Source organism: Lipotes vexillifer, unplaced genomic scaffold (genome assembly GCF_000442215.2).
Source record: "Lipotes vexillifer unplaced genomic scaffold, Lipotes_vexillifer_v1.1 scaffold2176, whole genome shotgun sequence".
Classification (NCBI taxonomy): Eukaryota; Metazoa; Chordata; class Mammalia; order Artiodactyla; family Lipotidae; genus Lipotes; species Lipotes vexillifer.
Window position 1 is genome coordinate 320010 of NW_006781732.1, and position 18003 is coordinate 338012.

The 18003-nt window shown below is 38.5% G+C and overlaps 1 pseudogene; it reads left to right on the top strand.

Moving 5' to 3' along the window:
• Positions 1–235: 235 nt before the first annotated feature.
• On the top strand, positions 236–1306 carry LOC103077262 (RNA polymerase II elongation factor ELL2 pseudogene; annotated as a pseudogene).
• The last annotated feature ends 16697 nt before the right edge of the window (positions 1307–18003 follow it).

Genomic DNA, 18003 nt, shown 5'->3' on the forward strand with positions numbered 1-18003 from the left:
ACTAAAATTGTGATAGGAAGAACCTTGGAAAGTGATTAGATCTTTCCAACCAACTTTACCTCCCCCGGTTCTTTCTCAACCAGGCACTTCTTGCCTTTGTCACACTGGGGGAAAATCTTTTAGAATTACAGTTTTATAAACAATAGCAATAAGAGATACAATTGTTGCCTAAGAAAAGCATTTTTTTCCTACAGTATATTACTGTGTAAACTTTGATCTTTACAGATATGATAGTATGGCATCTTCTGGAGGCAAAGCAATGGGGAAAGTGGTATGTCAGGAAGGAGAGGTGGCAGTGGAGGAGAGAGCCAATGTAGAGCCTAGACAGCACTGTGGCTCTGTGCTGCCCAGGCCAGCGATTCAGGCAACAGACTCCTCTGGAAACCATAAGAACACAGTACCCCCTCAAGCTTCTCTTCAGTTCCAAGGACTCCCAGGGTTTATCAAAATTCCCCGAGACAATTCACTCAAACGTTACCTTCCATTGCCAAGTTTGAACAAAGACAACCATCAAGACCATACCCAACCACCAGTCGTAAGCTATAGTCCCTTACAGCCAAGATGGTTGCACTCGATGCAAGAGAACATGATGGAGTGTAAAACAACCAACTCTTATCCAGTGGTGCAAGTGAGAAAGACCCAGGTAGAGGAGGAATCCTGCAACAAATGGAAAAAAATGAGAAGACCATGTGTAGAGGAAAAAATGCCAATTCGGAGAGCACCTCAAGCCACTCCAGATCCAGTGCCTGAGAGAAGAAAAACAGCTCCCGTTAACCCTGCATATACAATTCGAAAATCACGCGTGCCCAATACTGTCCACACACGGCCATACAGGGACAGGGTGATTCACTTATTGGCACTGAAGGACTACAAGAAACCTGAACTACTTGCTCGACTTCAGAAAGACGGCATCACCCCAAATGACGAGAACTCCCTTGAAAAACTTCTGCAGGAAGTAGCCCATCTGAATACTCAGGATTTTTCATATTCCTTAAAAGGTTATGTTTTTAAAGAGCTCCAAAGCGACTGGCCTGGATACAGTTACCTAGACAGGCAGTCATTGGATTTTGTGCTTTCCACAAAAACAGGTCTATGTCAGAATGCTCCTGGCACCAACCACCCAGAAGCTTCTGTAGATTCTAGTATAGATAAAACATCGTCTCCTTCTCAGGAACAGCTTTCCCATTCAGCTGTTATTGATTTTTCAAGGAAGAAAAAAGCTAGAATATCTCACCTGACAACTAGAGTACAGTCAGCATCAAATGGTCGTTTGGATAACACCAGTGAAAAATCCACCACCCACTGAAGCTACTGCCAATCCCATCACTCCCCCATTGCCCACAATCCGCCTTCCCATTTCAAATCCTCCTCAACCTGTCCATTCCAATTGCAGTTCTTGTAACGTTGCAGAAGGACCTGAGACTCAACACCCATATATTGACAGTTTTAGTCAAAACAGTAGAATCTTTGAGCACCAGCAAGGTAAACATACTTCTTTGCCAACATTAGCCTCTATTTCAGTTCAAATGAAGTGTCCGAAGCTCGTGGAGAAAAAACATTTGATATCTGATGAGAAGTTCTAACATACATTTATGGAACATAAAGCAAAGAACCAAGAGTACTATTTTAAGATTATGGAGAAACGGAAGATAGATTGTGAGAGACAAGGTGAAGGCGCAAAACCTAATTCAAGAGAAGTTAAAAAGGTTTGCACTCCCTCTGGGAAGACTTGTTCAACATCTGAGCCTCCAGATTATTTGACTAACTATGTCACTATAGTTTCCTCTGAGTAACATCAGCATTATAAGCAGGAATTTACAGTAGAATATGAGGACTATAAGGCCTTGTATGCCAAGATGCTGACTTTATCTAACATATTTATTCACCTAAAATCAGAAAGGAGGCACCTTTCTCCAGGCTCAAAAGAATATCAGGATATTGATTTTAAAAATCTCACTAGAATATCAGAAGCTGAAACAGAAGGATCCCACTTATCGTGTAGAAAAACATAGATGCCAATATCTTTACAAAAAGCTGGTTCACATTAAAAACTTGATAAATAATTATGACCAGCAGCGAGTGGAGTCATAGCATGAGAACAGTGCTAGGACTAGAGTAAATAAATATAAGCTTATTTATTTAAAATTCCAAATCACTTGCTCTAAGGTTATAAAGGGATGAAGCTTCTCTGTTGAAGAAGTACTACTATTGTATTTTAATTTTAATTTTTCTTTCTTTTTGTTTATTTTAATTTTTGTTTTTATGTTTATTTTATTTTTTTAGATTTGTTCGTTTATTATTACTTTATGTTATTTATGTTTTATTTTTATGTTGATTTTTGTTTTTGTTTTTAAGTTTCTTTTTATTTATTATTATTTACTTTTCATTTCATTTTGTCTTGCTTTTCTGTACTTTCGAAACTGCTTCATCTGTTCCCTTCTACCTACAAAATTTGTTTTCATTCCCTTTTTAAAACATACTGAGGATCCAGTGTCTTTGAATCAAAATTGTGCACATTTGAAAAATAAAAGCCTGTAATGAGTTATATGAAGTGCTTCTGAATAAACACTCTTTGTATTACACTTATGCAAATTCTTCCTTGAAACATAGATATTTAGAAATTTGTACAAAATACTATGATTCTTCATTCAGTACACATTTTCATTTCATTAAGTTTATTTGTTGATCATGCTTGAAACTTGTTTTTATCTTAGGGAACACAAGTTATGTGGTCAAACATGCAAAGGTTTTGAACTAACAGTTACAACCGTGTTGTCTCTGCAAAGTACTGCCATGTGAAACAGGAAGTATTATGTTTACGAATTTAAGTTTTTAAATGTTTTCCACAATTTGAGTATTGTCTTTAGTAAATGTTTGTTTCCACCATCCAAAAGAAAGTTAGTACACACCAGCGAATGACAGTTATGTACAATAGGAAGCCTAATGATAAAATGAACACTTAAGAACTTGAAAACCAACTTAGGAAATAGAGCATTCCCAAGTCTGTTGCAGCTACCTTTGTTCTCTTATCCATCCTGTGCCCCTGCCTCCCCCAGAGTGATAAATCATCCCCCAAATTTATGTTTATCTTTCCTTTGCTATTCTTTTAAAATACTTCTACTATATTTATAAGCATCCTTAAACAGTATATTGTCCTCTTTTTTAATCTTTGTGAAAATGATGTCACATTGTATGTAGTGGTCATCTTGACTTTTTCAGCCAACCTTATGCTTCTAGGATTTATTTATGCTGATGTGTAAATCAGTAGCTTATTTATTTTTTGGCTTATATGTTGGGTCATCATATGCCCTCAGCATAATGTAGTTGTCCATTCTCTTGTTATTAGAGATTGGGTTGTTTCTCAATTTTTTTTTTTGTTATTACAGTGTTGCTGTGAACATTTTTTACACATTTACCCCTTTCCATCATCTGTGCTCTTATTTTCATTCTGTTTTCAACCCCATAGGGACTCATTATTGTTTTTGTATGATAGATATTTATTTAGATTTACATGAATTTTCCACTGGTTTTCAGGCTCTTCTCTACTTTCCTATTTTTTTTTCTTGATAGAATTATATTTTATTAAATAATAATAATACATAGTAATCATCATTATTAAATCAGCTTCCTTTTCAATATAAACCAAGTGTTTCTAACCTTTTATGAAAACCCCTTGGGCTTCCCTGGTGGTGCAGTGGTTAAGAATCTGCCAATGCAGGGGACACGGGTTCGAGCCCTGGTCCGGGAAGATCTCACATGCCGCAGAGCAACTAAGCCCATGTGCCACAACTACTGAGCCTGCGCTCTAGAGCCCACGGGCCATGACTACTGAGCCCACCCACCACAGCTACTGAAGCCCACACACCTAGAGCCCATGCTCCACAACAAGAGAAGCCACTGCAATGAGAAGCCCGTGCGCTGCAACGAAGAGTAGCCCCCGCTCGCTGCAGCTAGAGAAAGCCAGCTCGCAGCTACGAAGACCCAACGCAGCCAAAAATAAAATAAATTAATAATAAAAAAGGAAGCCCCTTTATTTTAATAATGCTCAGCAGATATTTGTGCTACTTAGCAATATTTGTAGTTTTATTCCTTCTGGGCCCAGAATCTTTGATATTAGTCATGACCAAAGGACTTGTTTTGACCAATGAAATGTGATTGGAAGTGATAGGCATCACTTCAGGGCAGAAACAGGTAAGAATCTGTGTGCAGTTCTCCATCTTCCCTGCAGTGGATGCTGGTGATGCCTCTCCCAGATCCCTTATTTTCTTATTTCTCACTGAGATGATTTTCTTCCTTCTCGAAAAGTTCCTTTTATTCTTTTATGTGGGTCTGCTGGCCGTGAATCCTCTCAGTTTTTTTAAAGTATGTATATGCTTTTAATCGGTCTTTACTTTTGAAGGACATCTTAACTATTGAATTGAAGAATTCCAAGTTGGTGGTTATTTTCATTGGCAGTACCAGCATACATCTGAGATATTACAGGTTTGGTTCCAGACCACTGCAATAAAGCGAATATTGCAATAAAGCATGTCACGTGAATTTTTGGTTTCCCTGAGATTCAAACCCAGTTCTGTCTAACTTAAGACATCTACATGAGGAAGTCTAAGCAGTCATGCTACTGAGAGAGATTCCAAGTGAGCAGGTAATCAGAAGAGTTAACAACACTCTGCCCTTCTAATGCACTGTGGCAGGAGACTAGGTTTTCAATTCATAACTGGAATTGAATCCCGACTCTGCCACTTTCTGTGTAACTTTGGAGAAGTTATGTGACAGCCTTGGAGATTGTTTTTCCTATCTGTATGTTGGTGATAATAATACCTCACAGAGTGATTGTGTCTAGTACAAGGTAAGCACTCAATGAAAAAGAGCTGATCTTGTTATGATTACTTTTCCCTGTTAGATGTGGGCAACAAAAATGGGCACATATGTATTACAAATCAGTGGGCAACACTTGAGTTAGCAACATGGAAAAGATGGACTGTTTGATGAATTCAGGTGCATGAGGTCTCTGAAGTCAGTATATATTTGTGGAGGAAAGCTTCCCCTAGGCTGTACAGATAAAATAAGAAAAGCAGATCTTGTCCTAGTTCATGACCCAAACCTAAGCACAGCATACCAGCCAGGCATTTTCTTACAGTGTCACATCACCTCTTAGAAGCAGTATGAGAAGGTTGACAGTCCAGTTGATTGGTGACTCAGGGGACCAGCATTCTATTTTCTTTTGCTGAGTTTCCTCAAGCAAGACATTTAACAGGGATATGTTGATATGACAGTATAGTGATAACCACATTAGGTGGAAGAGCTAGTATAGATGCATTAGCTCTGTGAGGTGGCACAAGGGATATACCATTGATGGTAGTGGTAGCTAAATCTGTGAGATAAGAGACTATAGCTGCTAAGGAACACAATATAGAGAAGAGAGTCAATGACTTGTTCTGTCCTGGGAAAGGCACCTACATTTAGGGTATAAGAGAAGGAGCAGAAGCCAGCAGAATGGCCAGATAAGGAGAATGAAAACTTCAATGGCTAGGATCCAAGCAAGAGATACAGAGAAGTCAAGATACTTAAGTTCAACTCCCCACAGAGCAGCATGAAGATGCAGAACTATGGAGATCCTGCACAACTCTGTTAGGATCCCTGATGCCTCTGCAACATAAATCAAAATCATACATTGATTTCACTTCCAGAGACTTCCAAGATACTTACTTAATCCAAAAGGTATGAAATATCTGAATTCCACTTGAAATTTTCAGTAATTTGCCGTAAGTCCCCTACATATGAACAAGTTCTGTTCTGACAGCACGTTCGTAAGTCCAATTTGTTCGTAAGTCCAACAAAGTTAGCCTAGGTACCCAACTAACACAATCGGCTATATAGTACTGTACTGTAATGGGTTTATAATACTTTTCATTCAAATGATACATAAAAATCAAACACAAAATAAAACATTTTTAATCCTATAGCACAGTACCTTGAAAAGTACAGTAGTACAGTACAACAGCTGGCATACAGGGGCTGGCATCGTGGGAACAGGCAAGAAGAGTTACTGACTGGAGGAGGGAGAGGAGGTGGGAGATGGCAGAGCTGAAGGATCGTCAGCAATAGGAAATGGAGGGCAAGCTGCAATTTCACTCACGCCTGACGTGGATGGCACAGGTTCTGGTTCCTTGCTGGATTCAATTCTATCTACCCTCTTGAAAAATTGATGCAGTGATGTCTGGGTAGTAGCTTTTTCTTCTTGTAGATGACACGGTAGCACTGGATTGCATTCTGAACAGCTGCTGCAACCTTCGTGCACCGTTCTACGTTCAGGTCCTATGCCTCAAAAACTCACAGTGCCTCCTCAAATAAAGAAAGTCCCCTTGCCGTTTCCTGTGTCGTGAATCTCTTTGGTTCTTCAGTTACTTCTTCTTTCTCTTGTCTCTCTTCCTCCATTCTCTGCGCACATTTACATCTTTGAAAGTTCGCAACTGGAAGGTTCCGTATGCAGGGGACTCACTGTAGTGGATGATAAATGACTATTCTTAGGTGGATTAGATACTTATGTAGTAAGAACCTGGAATGTTTTGTGACATTATCACCTCTATCTGAAGGATATAAACACGTGGAATATTCAACTGTTCATTTTTCTTCTGGTAGATTAAGAAATGTTTCTCAGAGTAGGTGATTTTGATGGCCAAAGTGAAATTTATTTGATGTCCAGAATGTGTGTGCTGCGCTGGTTTTATATTACATAATGATAATCAATTTAAGTGGGTGATGAATCTGCTCTGTTTATCTTTTAAGTTTCAACAAACTTTCACTTCATGCTTTTTTTAAAATAAATTTATTTATTTTATTTTATTTTTGGCTGTGTTGGGTCTTTGTGGCTACACACGGGCTTTCTCTAGTTGTGGCGAGCGGCAGCTACTCTTTGTTGCGGTGTGTGGGCTTCTCATTGCAGTGGCTTCTCTTGTTGCGGAGCACGGGCTCTAGGCACGTGGGCTCAGTAGTTGTGACTTGCGGGCTCTAGAGCGCAGGCTCAGTAGTTGTGGCTCATGGGCTTAGTTGCTCCGTGGCATGTGGGATCTTCCTGCACCAGGGCCCGAACCCATTTCCCCTGCACTGGCAGGCGGATTCTTGACCACTGCGCCACCAGGGAAGTCCCTCACTTCATATTTTTGATTAAGAAATTGTTGCTAAATTTTGGCACTATCATCTGTATGGTTTTCACTATCACCAATACAGACTATTTTTGTTGTTGTTGCTGGTGTTATATTATTGCAATGAAGTAATATATCAGAAGTGCTGAGGCCTGAGTGTGAAACGAAAAAGTATTGTTATCTAATTTACAGGAAAGAATTTTGAGATAGTAGCAAGATATACACCTATTATACTCTGTGGGTCGCTAGCCACATATTTGCTGTTTTCATTTTAATTTCTTGCCCCTTAAAACGAGCTACTTTTAACATTGGTCAAACATATTGCTTCTCCTATGTTTTGTAATCCTTTAAAGCATTTGAACAATATGCATGCTCTTTTTAGTCTAAGCCAACACTTCCTGTGCAAAATATAACATTAGAATTTACAAGTTAGTTAATTACTTCTTAATTTCATTTGGAGTAATCTTTGATCGTAAACACAATGCATTTTTTTTTTCTCTTTGCACAAACACGAGTCTTTCCCAGGTATAGCTGAGGTTTAGAGTAGCACTTCTTTGTTAACCCAACAAGCTATCCCTTCAGTGGAAAGTCTGTCCTCCTCTCAAGAAGATGAGATATCAAAACCCGACTTAGAATCACCCTTCTCAGATCCATGTCCTTGTCTGCCATTTGTCTAATTGGGTGCTTACTTGACACAAAATTGGCTTTTCTCATTCATTAAAGGTGTGGAACCTGAAAAGCGTGTTTCTGCATTTGCTTTTCACAACATCTCAAATTAACCTCCACTCAAAAATAAAATAGAAGAGAAATAGTGATGGTCTCACCTACCTGTTTCAGTAAGACTTTTTCTCAAATAATGAGTGACTTTCAAATTGAAACCAAGTAATCTGTCACAACTAGTTCAGGAAGAATTTGTAATCACTGTCTTGAATCTTCTTATGTCTGCACTAGCTTTATTTAATAAGGGTAATTCAGCTCTGTAGAGAGATAATTGGTAACCTATGCTTCCCATGAAGCCGTCAGAGAAAGTTGGTTACCTGGATACGACAGACATCTGAAACCTTTTCATCTGTTTCTCACAACAAAAGCGTATGTAAACAGTACAAACATTTTGAACAGCTAAGCACTGTAAAGTGTGTCTTTATTGGGCTTCTGACGGTATAGTGGAAAGAGCCAGTGTGCTTGGATTTATTCCTCTTAAAGTACTTTTAAAATGACCACAATTTATAGGATCCTGTATATGTGGTTAATTCCCTAATAAGAGATTAATCACGTCAGTAGAAGATGAATAAAATATGCTACACAATGTTATCATTTTCTGTAAGAGATCTCCATGGGACATAAAACTTTTGATACAGATCTGTAAAACTTGAAAGATAGATCTATGCAATCAATTATTTAACAGTACTGTGGCTTGGGGTTTATAGAGAAACACTTGAATTAGCAACACAGAAGAAAATCAAATGGACTGTTTGATGAACTCAAGTGCCTGAGGTCTCTGAAGGCAACCCCAAAATGAGAAGGAAAACTTCACCTACTCTATACAGATAGAAGAGTAAAAACAGGTTTTGTTGTAGTTTGTGACCAAAACTTCAGCAAATACTTCCAGCCAGGCATCTCTCACAGTGTCACATTGTCTCTTGGAAGCTGTGCGATGAGGTTGACAGTCCAGTTGACTGGGAAGCCCAGAGACCAGCATTCTATTACCTTTGCCAGATTTTCTCAAGTCATTTACCTTGCCTCTGTATCAGATTATTCTGAAATGCGTTTGAAAACAACTGCTGTTTCTAAGTCATTTTTTTCTTCTCCTGGCACACCCTTTCATTAAAGGTGAAGATAGGGATAGATAGGTTTCTAACTTCCCATCTAGTAGGGATGGAGTCTTACCTCCTGCCTCCCATGTGATCATGGCCATTTAAAAACAAGTCTCTATGTCAGGTGTGTCTTTAAACTATGGCCTGTATTCCAACTCCAGACAGCTGCCTATTTTTTATGGCCTATGAGCTATGAATAATTTTCACATTTTAACTGGTAATATTTTAAATGGTTACCTAAGTACCTAAATAATATCCTCAATTTTGCCTCTTTGGTCTACAAAGCCTAAAATATTTGCCATTTGGCTCCTTTGAACTGTATTGAATGTTTCGGTACTCTTCCATGAGGGCAATTCATTATATTGAGCGTATTAGTGGAGAGTCTTTGAGACATGGTGAAAATCTTTTACAGATGAGGAAACCAAAACCTAGAGAAATAAAGTGATTTGCTTAATTTAGGGTTTCTTAATCTCAACATTGTTGACATCTTGAGCTGGATAATTCCTTGTCATGGGGGTGGGTGTGGCCTGCATATGGTGGAATGTCAAGCAGCCTCTCTGGCCTCTATTCATTAGATCCCAGTAGCAAACCCCTAGTTATGATTATGAAAAATGTTTCCAAGTATTGCTAACTGTCCCCTGGGGGCAAAATAGGCCTCAATTGCGAACCACTGGTGCAAGTCACACAGCAGGATAGTGGCAAGAGTTAGGAATGGAGTTCCAGGCCTCCTGACTCCTACTCTGATGTTATTCAGCTACATCACCTTACACGTGAATTGGTACTTTGAGTGAGGGTAGATATCACCCTTAGTTTGCCAAGAGAGAACCTCCTCTAGAGTTTGGTTCGTCACATTTCGCTGTTATATTGTCCCACACCAGAAAAATGAAAACATGCAAATAGAAAAAGGGCAAGTTGACAAATGTGAGTGATTTATTGAAAAGAGCCCTGATTGTTTACAATTACTAACATGTAGTGTGTGCATCTCATTAATGACGAATATACTTAGCAGTGTATGTCTGACAAAATTAGTCATTGCAGTAAATACTCATTTCAGTATTCAAAAGTCAGATTCAATAACTACATCATGAATACCTTCAAGTGATAAATTTCATCCGTGCTAATAATAGTTCAATAGCTTCATAAAATGCACACGATATTTTAACAATATTTATATTCAATATTTATATTCTATTTATGTTTATATTATACAATATTATATATTATGTTGTATTATATATTATATAATTACAATATTGTATTATATAATATGTATATCATATTATATGTCAAACTTTTTAAGGTTTGGCAGACGACCTGTGTATTCAGGGGATGAGAATATGACACTCTGTAGGGCAACAATGTAAAAGGACTGAATGATGTGATAAATTAATATTGATTCCAGTGGAAAGATTTTTACTATATCTTAACTGAAAAGTAGGTATTAATACAGTATTATGATGGTGGTCCAGTGGTTAAGACTCCCAGCTTCCACTGTGGGGGGCACGGGTTCGATCCCTGGTTGGGGAACTAAGATCCTGCATGCCGCACGGCGTGGCCAAAAAATAAATTTAGAAAAGTATTATGATGGGGCTTCCCTGGTGGCGCAGTGGTTGAGAGTCCAGCTGCAGGGGACACGGGTTCGTGCCCCGGTCCGGGAAGATCCCACTTGCCGCGGAGCGGCTGGGCCCGTGAGCCATGGCCACTGAGCCTACGCGTCCGGAGCCTGTGCTCCGCAACGGGAGAGACCACAACAGTGAGAGGCCCGCGTACCGCAAAAAAAAAAAAAAAAAAAAAAGTATTATGATGTAATCAATGTTCATATAATGTCTGACAGCAATATTGAGATGGTAAGGATGTGTCTTGGTGGTAAGGATAATGGCTTCTCTTTAGAATTTTTTCCATCTATGGTTTCTAACTTATCCACAATGTATTATTTTTATATTATAAATATAAGGTTCTATGGCGAGAACTAAAGTGGGGTAGAGGAGGATGGGGAGTGCCAGTCAGGGCGATGGAATTCCAAGTTTAATCAGGGTGGCCAGGGAAAACCTCACTGAGAAGGTGGCTTTGAACAAGACTTCAAGGAGGCATTGGAGTATGTCATGCAGCTAGCTGGAGAAATAGCGTTCTCAGGCATAGGGAAGGGCAAATGCAACAGCCACAAATGAGAAATACGTTTCTGAAGTGCTTGAATGACATCAGGAAAAATAGTGTTTCTGAAACAAAATGAGTAAGTAGTTGTGGAAGAGAGAACACACCTAGATCACGTAAGGCCTTCTAGCCATTGTAAGGAGTTTGGTTTTCCTGAGTGAGGTGAAGGGATACTGGAAGGTTTCATATGGAGAAATGCTATGATCTACTTAGTTTTAGAAGCATTACTCTGGCTGCTGTGTTTGGAATATACTATAAGGGACAAGAATTAAAAGAGGGACAGCAGTTAGGATGATGCCAAAATTATCCAGACAAAACATAGTGACAGCTAGGTGGAAAACAGAATTAGTGGAAGAAGTGGGGAAAGTAATTAAATTCTACATATTTTGAAGGTATAGCAAATACACTTTTCCTAATGGTTGGATGAGGGGTGTGAGAGAGTTAATAATGTCTCTAAGTTTTTGGCTTGAGAAAGGTGAAGGATGGAGCAAAGATGGGGAAACCTGTGTAAGAAACAGACTTGGGGGAAAGATAGGAGCATGGTTTGGTACAAGTTATGTTTGAGGTGCCATTATTTATCCAAGAGTATATATAAGTTTTGCTTTCAGAGGACAGGTCCAGGATGGAGATATGTATTTTGCAGTTATCTGTGTATAGTTATATTTAAAGCTGCAAGGATGGACAGGATCACTAGATAAGTGAAAGAATATTCTAGGAATGAGCCCTGAGGTGCTCCCACCCTTGAAAGTTTAGTGAGATGAGGAGGAATTGGCTAAGGAGACTGAGGAGAAATGGCCAGTGCCATAGAAAGGTTGCTAGGAGAGTGTGGTGTCATGGAAGCAAAGTTAAGAGACTGCAAAGGGAGATGATGAAGTGTGTCAAATGCTGCTGATAGGGCAAGTAAGATGAGGAGTGAGACAGTGACTGGGTTTCAATGCATGGAGGTTATTTGTTACATTGACTGGAATGGGCCCAAGAAAGTATGTGAGGAGAGCAATGGGAAACCTCGAGCGCAGGCAAGTCATTTGAGAAATTTTGGGGTTAAGGGAAACAGAGAAGCAGGGCTGTAGGTGCAAGTAGAGGTAGGGTCAGAAGTGGTTTAAGATAATAGGAGAAATTATAGCCTGTTCGTGTGCTGATGGGAAAAATCCAACAGAAAGGAAACTTATGATTCTGGAAAGAGGGAGAATTGAAAGAGTGATGTTCTTTTCCTTAGTGTCTTGGGTAAAAGTGGAGGAGGTGACCTTGGAGTGGAACATGGACAATGTGCCATTATTAACAGGAAGAAAGGCAGAGCTTATGTGCACGTTTATGGGATGTATATAATCTAGATCCTTATAACTTGTGAGGTTCTTTTCTGAACTCATCTGTCTGTCTGTCTGTCTCTCTCCCCTCCTTTATTTTCTTTGTTTCAAGCAATGCCATCAGCTGGGTAAAGGTTGAGAAGGAAGTGTTGGATATTTGAAGTGCAAGGGTAATGCACAAAATAAGTTTCTATGACAGTAGGGGAAGGAGTGAATTATAGAAATATCTTAAAATTGCCTGGCAGCATTAAGGGCCTGGCCTAACTTCAAAAGGAGTAGAATGGTAATCTTTCTAGGTTTCCGGGAGTGTAGGAAAACCGGATATTAATAAACAGTTATAATGTCTAAGATACTGATAGACCGTGAAATTTAAGCTAGAGGGAAATGAGGACATGAGAGGGCAAGGTATAGTGAGAAGTTACTAAGGGTAACGGGCCTTGGTGGGGAGGGGATAATTGGAGTTGGGGAACTGGAAGAAGTGAACTAACTGAAAATATAGGGTGTGTAGACAGAATGGGATGTTTGAAGTTGAAATCATGGAGTGGTTACATCTTTGGTTCTGACAGGGTCTTGGGTATACCCATGGGAGTAAGGTGATAAGATAGGGTGAAAGACAAGAACATTTGGGAAGAGGAAGTCAAATAAATGAACTTTCAGGGTGTTTGAAGCATCATCCGTGTGGATAATGAAATTATCAAGAACTATGGTTGGAGTAGTATTGGAGAGAGTGACAGTTAGCCAAGAGATAAAATCTCCAGGAATGATGGAGAGTGACACTGAAGTCCACAAATGGTTGCAACAGGGAGTGGTGTAGTCTGATAATATGATATGCAAAGCAAGGAGATTTAAGGATGGAGGAAGGGGAATAGAATTTTATAGATAGTTTGAGTGGGAGGGGGCGTGGCCATTTCCAAGGTCATTACAAATGCAGCATGTTGACTGTTATCTGATGTCATCATCCTCCTCTAAATAACTAAAGCCAGAGGGTTAATTTTATTCACAGTTACCAAATTGTAACATTTCTTCAGATAATTGATTGTTCAGCAGTCATCCATGAGTGACCTGGAAATGATTCACTAAGTGTGGAGATTTTCCTCAAAGTAGAAATATAGAAATGGAAACTGGGAATCATTAGTTTAGCTGAAGAATTTGGAAATCGAAGGGAAAGTAATTCAATCAAGATCATACTGTTAATAAGCAGCAGAGCCAACAATAGAATAGAACTGAGGTTTCTGAGTTAAGGTTGGCAGATTTAGCCAAGAAGCAAAATAAAACAAAATAAGAGTCACAATAGCAGCAACAATGACAAACAAAAAAGAAAATTGGATGACCTGCTAACTTTGGATTTCAGATAAACGATGATTTTTTTTTTTTTTTTTTTTTTTTTTTTTTTTTTTTTTTTTTTTTTTTTTTAGTATTATTAGTATCTAAATATTGCCACGGAACATTCTTATATTTATGTGTTGGCAACCCTGTCCTGACTCAGTTCACTTGCTTTGTCTGCCTCTGTTGCTGGTACTAGATAGTCTAGTTGTATAGGTTATATGGGGGAGGGTTGTTATAATATAAAAAACAATTATTTGTGTTTCCTTTGTCCTTAAGCCTGATACACTTATGGAGGCAATTAAAACAGAAAATCGGATAAGCCAAACAGATGCTGTGGTAGGTAAAGTCTTTGTTTAAAGGCTGCATCATCAGACTAAGTTTGCATCTCTTATACGGACTGGACTGCTTCTCGTTTCTCCTTCTGATATTCTAACAATTTAAGAGCTTCCTGCCAAGAATAGTTGCAGTTTCTGGGAGAAAGAGAAATTTTATTGGAAGGTCAGTCAGGTATACTAATCTTTACCATTTTCCTTGCCATGGTTGTTTGTATTTATTTAGAACCATATTATTAGCATAAACAGATATTATTTAAAACCAAGGACAATTAATGGTCACCAAGTGACCTTGGTTTCTATTAAACCTTTTCCTGAAACTATTGCCAGGTCTCTTTCAGTGACAGACCCTTTGGTTTCACAACTATTCAAATATTTCTAAATGACTTACCACATCATTAGAGATTACAGCTCTCTCCTAGACAAAACTGATCCATTTAAATAGGAAATGATTTGTTCCCAGATTAACATAACATTAACATTTCAAATTTTTGACTAAAAATGTCAGCCTTTCACATTTTAGATGAACAGACTTGTAGTTACCAAAATGATGAGGTGGCCAAACAAATAGTGGTTGGTCTCTTGTTATTTTCCACAAATGACATTTTAAAAATAGATATGAAAAACATTATTTCCTTGCTATTAGTGTGGCTCTGTTCCTATGCTCTACTTAATTTGAATTGGGATTAATCAGTTATTAGGCATTATTTTTCTAAAATTCTCCCACAAATTCTCAATCTTTAAAGACGTGAGATAATGTTTCAGTTTCTTAAGATATTGTAAAAATGGTGATCATTTACAAATATAAGAAAATCTCACATAAAGAAATATTCACATATTAATTAGCAAGTTGAAAACCTCCATAAAAATGAATTAGTGCCTAAATTTCCCAGTGGTACTAACTTAGGGTTGTAGAAATTGATATTAGCTCTCCTAAGTTGATAATAATTTTCCCTTTACTCCTAAGTGTATGTATTGTATCATTTATTTCTCATAATGAAGCTGTGCAATTATTTTGGATGTCAAAACCAAAGCTCAGAAAGTTAAGTAACTTGCTCAATATCATGTAGGTGGCAGAGCTGGGATACAAATTCCAAAGCTTGTGATCTGTCTGCTGTGGAGTTACACAAACCTTTGAAAAAGAACTCAGTACTGGTAGGTGATGTGTTTTGTAAGATGCTTTCTGATTATCCTGAAAAAAATCATTATTCCCGTAGACAATAACTTATTTGTATATCGCATTACCATTCTCAAAGTACTTTTATTTATACTACCATATGTACTATATACATAGGATAAATACTTACACTAACTTAATTTCATTTTAAACTCATATCAACCATCAGAGCTAGATATGGTCAGTATACATTTAGTTCAATGTTGCTAATAAAGCGGCCAAGATATTAAGTGATGTTGGCAAGGTCATAGATGATGCAACAGAGCGGGGATCATATCCAGATCTCTTGTTCCTAAGGTCTTTTACCACATCATGCTGATAATGTCCTTTGGATGCCATCCTCACTTTACTTGTGTTCTGACAGATTGCACTGGGCATCCTTCTTTTGCAGATACCCTCATTCTTCCACTTGCTTTCTGCTACCCCAGGCTGGGCCTCCCTTCCATGGTGACGCCCACCTTACATTAGTCAGGCTCAGACACCTTTCTCTGGGCCACCGTAGCTTCTTCCAGACTCCAGGCATTGGGAGCCTGCCTTGCTTGGGTCATCTAATATATTTAGGACTGAATTGTTCTGGAAAAGAAGGAGAAAAGGAAAGTCTCTTAAGGGATATGATCCCTGAAAGAAGGGAATCACGCATGAACAGCTTCACTGTTACCTCTGCAGTTTGCTGAAAACACTTCCCAGTTGGCTGAAAGCAAGAGGCAGCCTTACTGGATGAATTTGTAACAAGTCAAAGTTTGTGGATGTCATAGTGAATGGATACTGAGGGGAAAAATCTTCAGAAAGGAGACAACTATAGGATGGGGAATCTCCCAATATGTGTTTCTCATAAAAGACATAGTTGGCTCGCTGCAGACCTGCACAAAAGCAGGGCTAGGCTCCAAAGAACCAAGCAGAAGTTAGCAACTAGGAGGCTAAAGACCTGAACAGAGACTCCAGCTGCTCTGTTTCAAGACATTCTCTTTCCATAATTATTTGTCTAATTTTCTTCCCATGTGGAAGAAATAGTATATGCCTTTTACCCCTCCCATCAACCTCTGGTTTTCTTAGACCATATTAATGTGATATAGCTATAAGTACTCTTATTACAATCCAATAATTTTTTTTCATTATATGTCTCTTTAATAATTATTTTTACATTGACATAGAGTTTTATTTTAACATGTTTATTAGAGTATAATTGCTTTATAAGGGTGTGCCAGTTTCTGCGTTATAACAAAGTGAATCAGTTATAATTATACATATTTCCCCATATCTCTTCCCTCTTGCGTCTCCCTGCCTCCCTATCCCACCCTTCTAGGTGGTCACAAAACACCGAGCTGATCTCCCTGTGCTATGCGGCTGCTTCCCACTAGCTATCTATTTCACGTTTGGTAGTGTATATATGTTCATGCCACTCTCTCACTTTGTCCCAGCTTACCCTTCCCCCTCCCCGTATCCTCAAGTCCATTCTCTAGTAGGTTGCATCTTTATATTCCCATCTTGCCCCCTAGGTTCTTCTCACCATTTTCTTTTTCCTTTTTTTTTTTTTTTAAGATTCCATATATATGTGTTAGCATACAGTACTTGTTTTTTTTTTTCTTTCTGACTTACTTCACTCTGTATGACAGTCCTAGGTCCATCCACCTCTCTACAAATAATGCAATTACGTTTCTTTTTATGGCTGAGTAATATTCCATTGTATATATGTGCCACATCTTCTTTATCCATTCATCTGTCGATGGACACTTAGGTGGCTTCCATGCCCTGGCTATTGTAAATAGAGCTGCAATGAATATTTTGGTACATGACCCTTATTAAATTATGGTTTTCTAAGGGTATATGCCCAGTAGTGGGATTGCTGGGTCATATGGTAGTTCTATTTTTAGTTTTTTAAGGAACCCCCATACTGTTCTCCACAGTGGCTGTATCAATTTACATTCCCACCAACAGTGCAAGAGGGTTCCCTTTTATCCACACCCTCTCAAGCATTTATTCTTTGTAGATTTTTTGATGATGGCCATTCTGACCGCTGTGAGATGATATCTCATTGTAGTTTTGATTTGCATTTCTCTAATGAGTAATGATGTTGAGCATTCTTTCATGTGTTTGTTGGCAATCTGTATATCTTCTTTAGAGAAATGTCTATTTAGGTCTTCTGCCCAGTTTTGGATTGGGTTGTTTGTTTTTTTGATATTGAGCTGCATGAGCTGCTTGTAAATTTTGGAGATTGATCGTTTGTCAGTTGCTTCATTTGCAAATATTTTCTCCCATTCTGAGGGTTGTCTTTTTGTCTTGTTTATGGTTTCCTTTGCTGTTCAAAAGCTTTTAAGTTTCATTAGGTCCCATTTGTATATTTTTGCTTTTATTTCCCTTTCTCTAGGAGGTGGGTCAAAAAGGATCTTGCTGTGATTTATGTCATAGAGTGTTCTGCCTATGTTTTCCTCTAAGTGCTTGATGGTGTCTGGCCTTACATTTAGGTCTTTAATCCATTTTGAGTTTATTTTTCTGTATGGTGTTAGGGAGTGTTCTAATTTCATTCTTTTACATGTAGCTGTCCAGTTTTCCCAGCACCACTTATTGAAGAGGCTGTCTTTTCTCCACTGTATATTCTTGCCTCCTTTATCAAAGATAAGGTGACCATATGTGCGTGGGTTTATCTCTAGGCTTTCTATCCTGTTCCATTGAGCTACATTTCTGTTTTTGTGCCAATACCATACTGTCTTGATTACTGTAGCTTTGTAGTATAGTCTGAAGTCAGGGAGCCTGATTCCT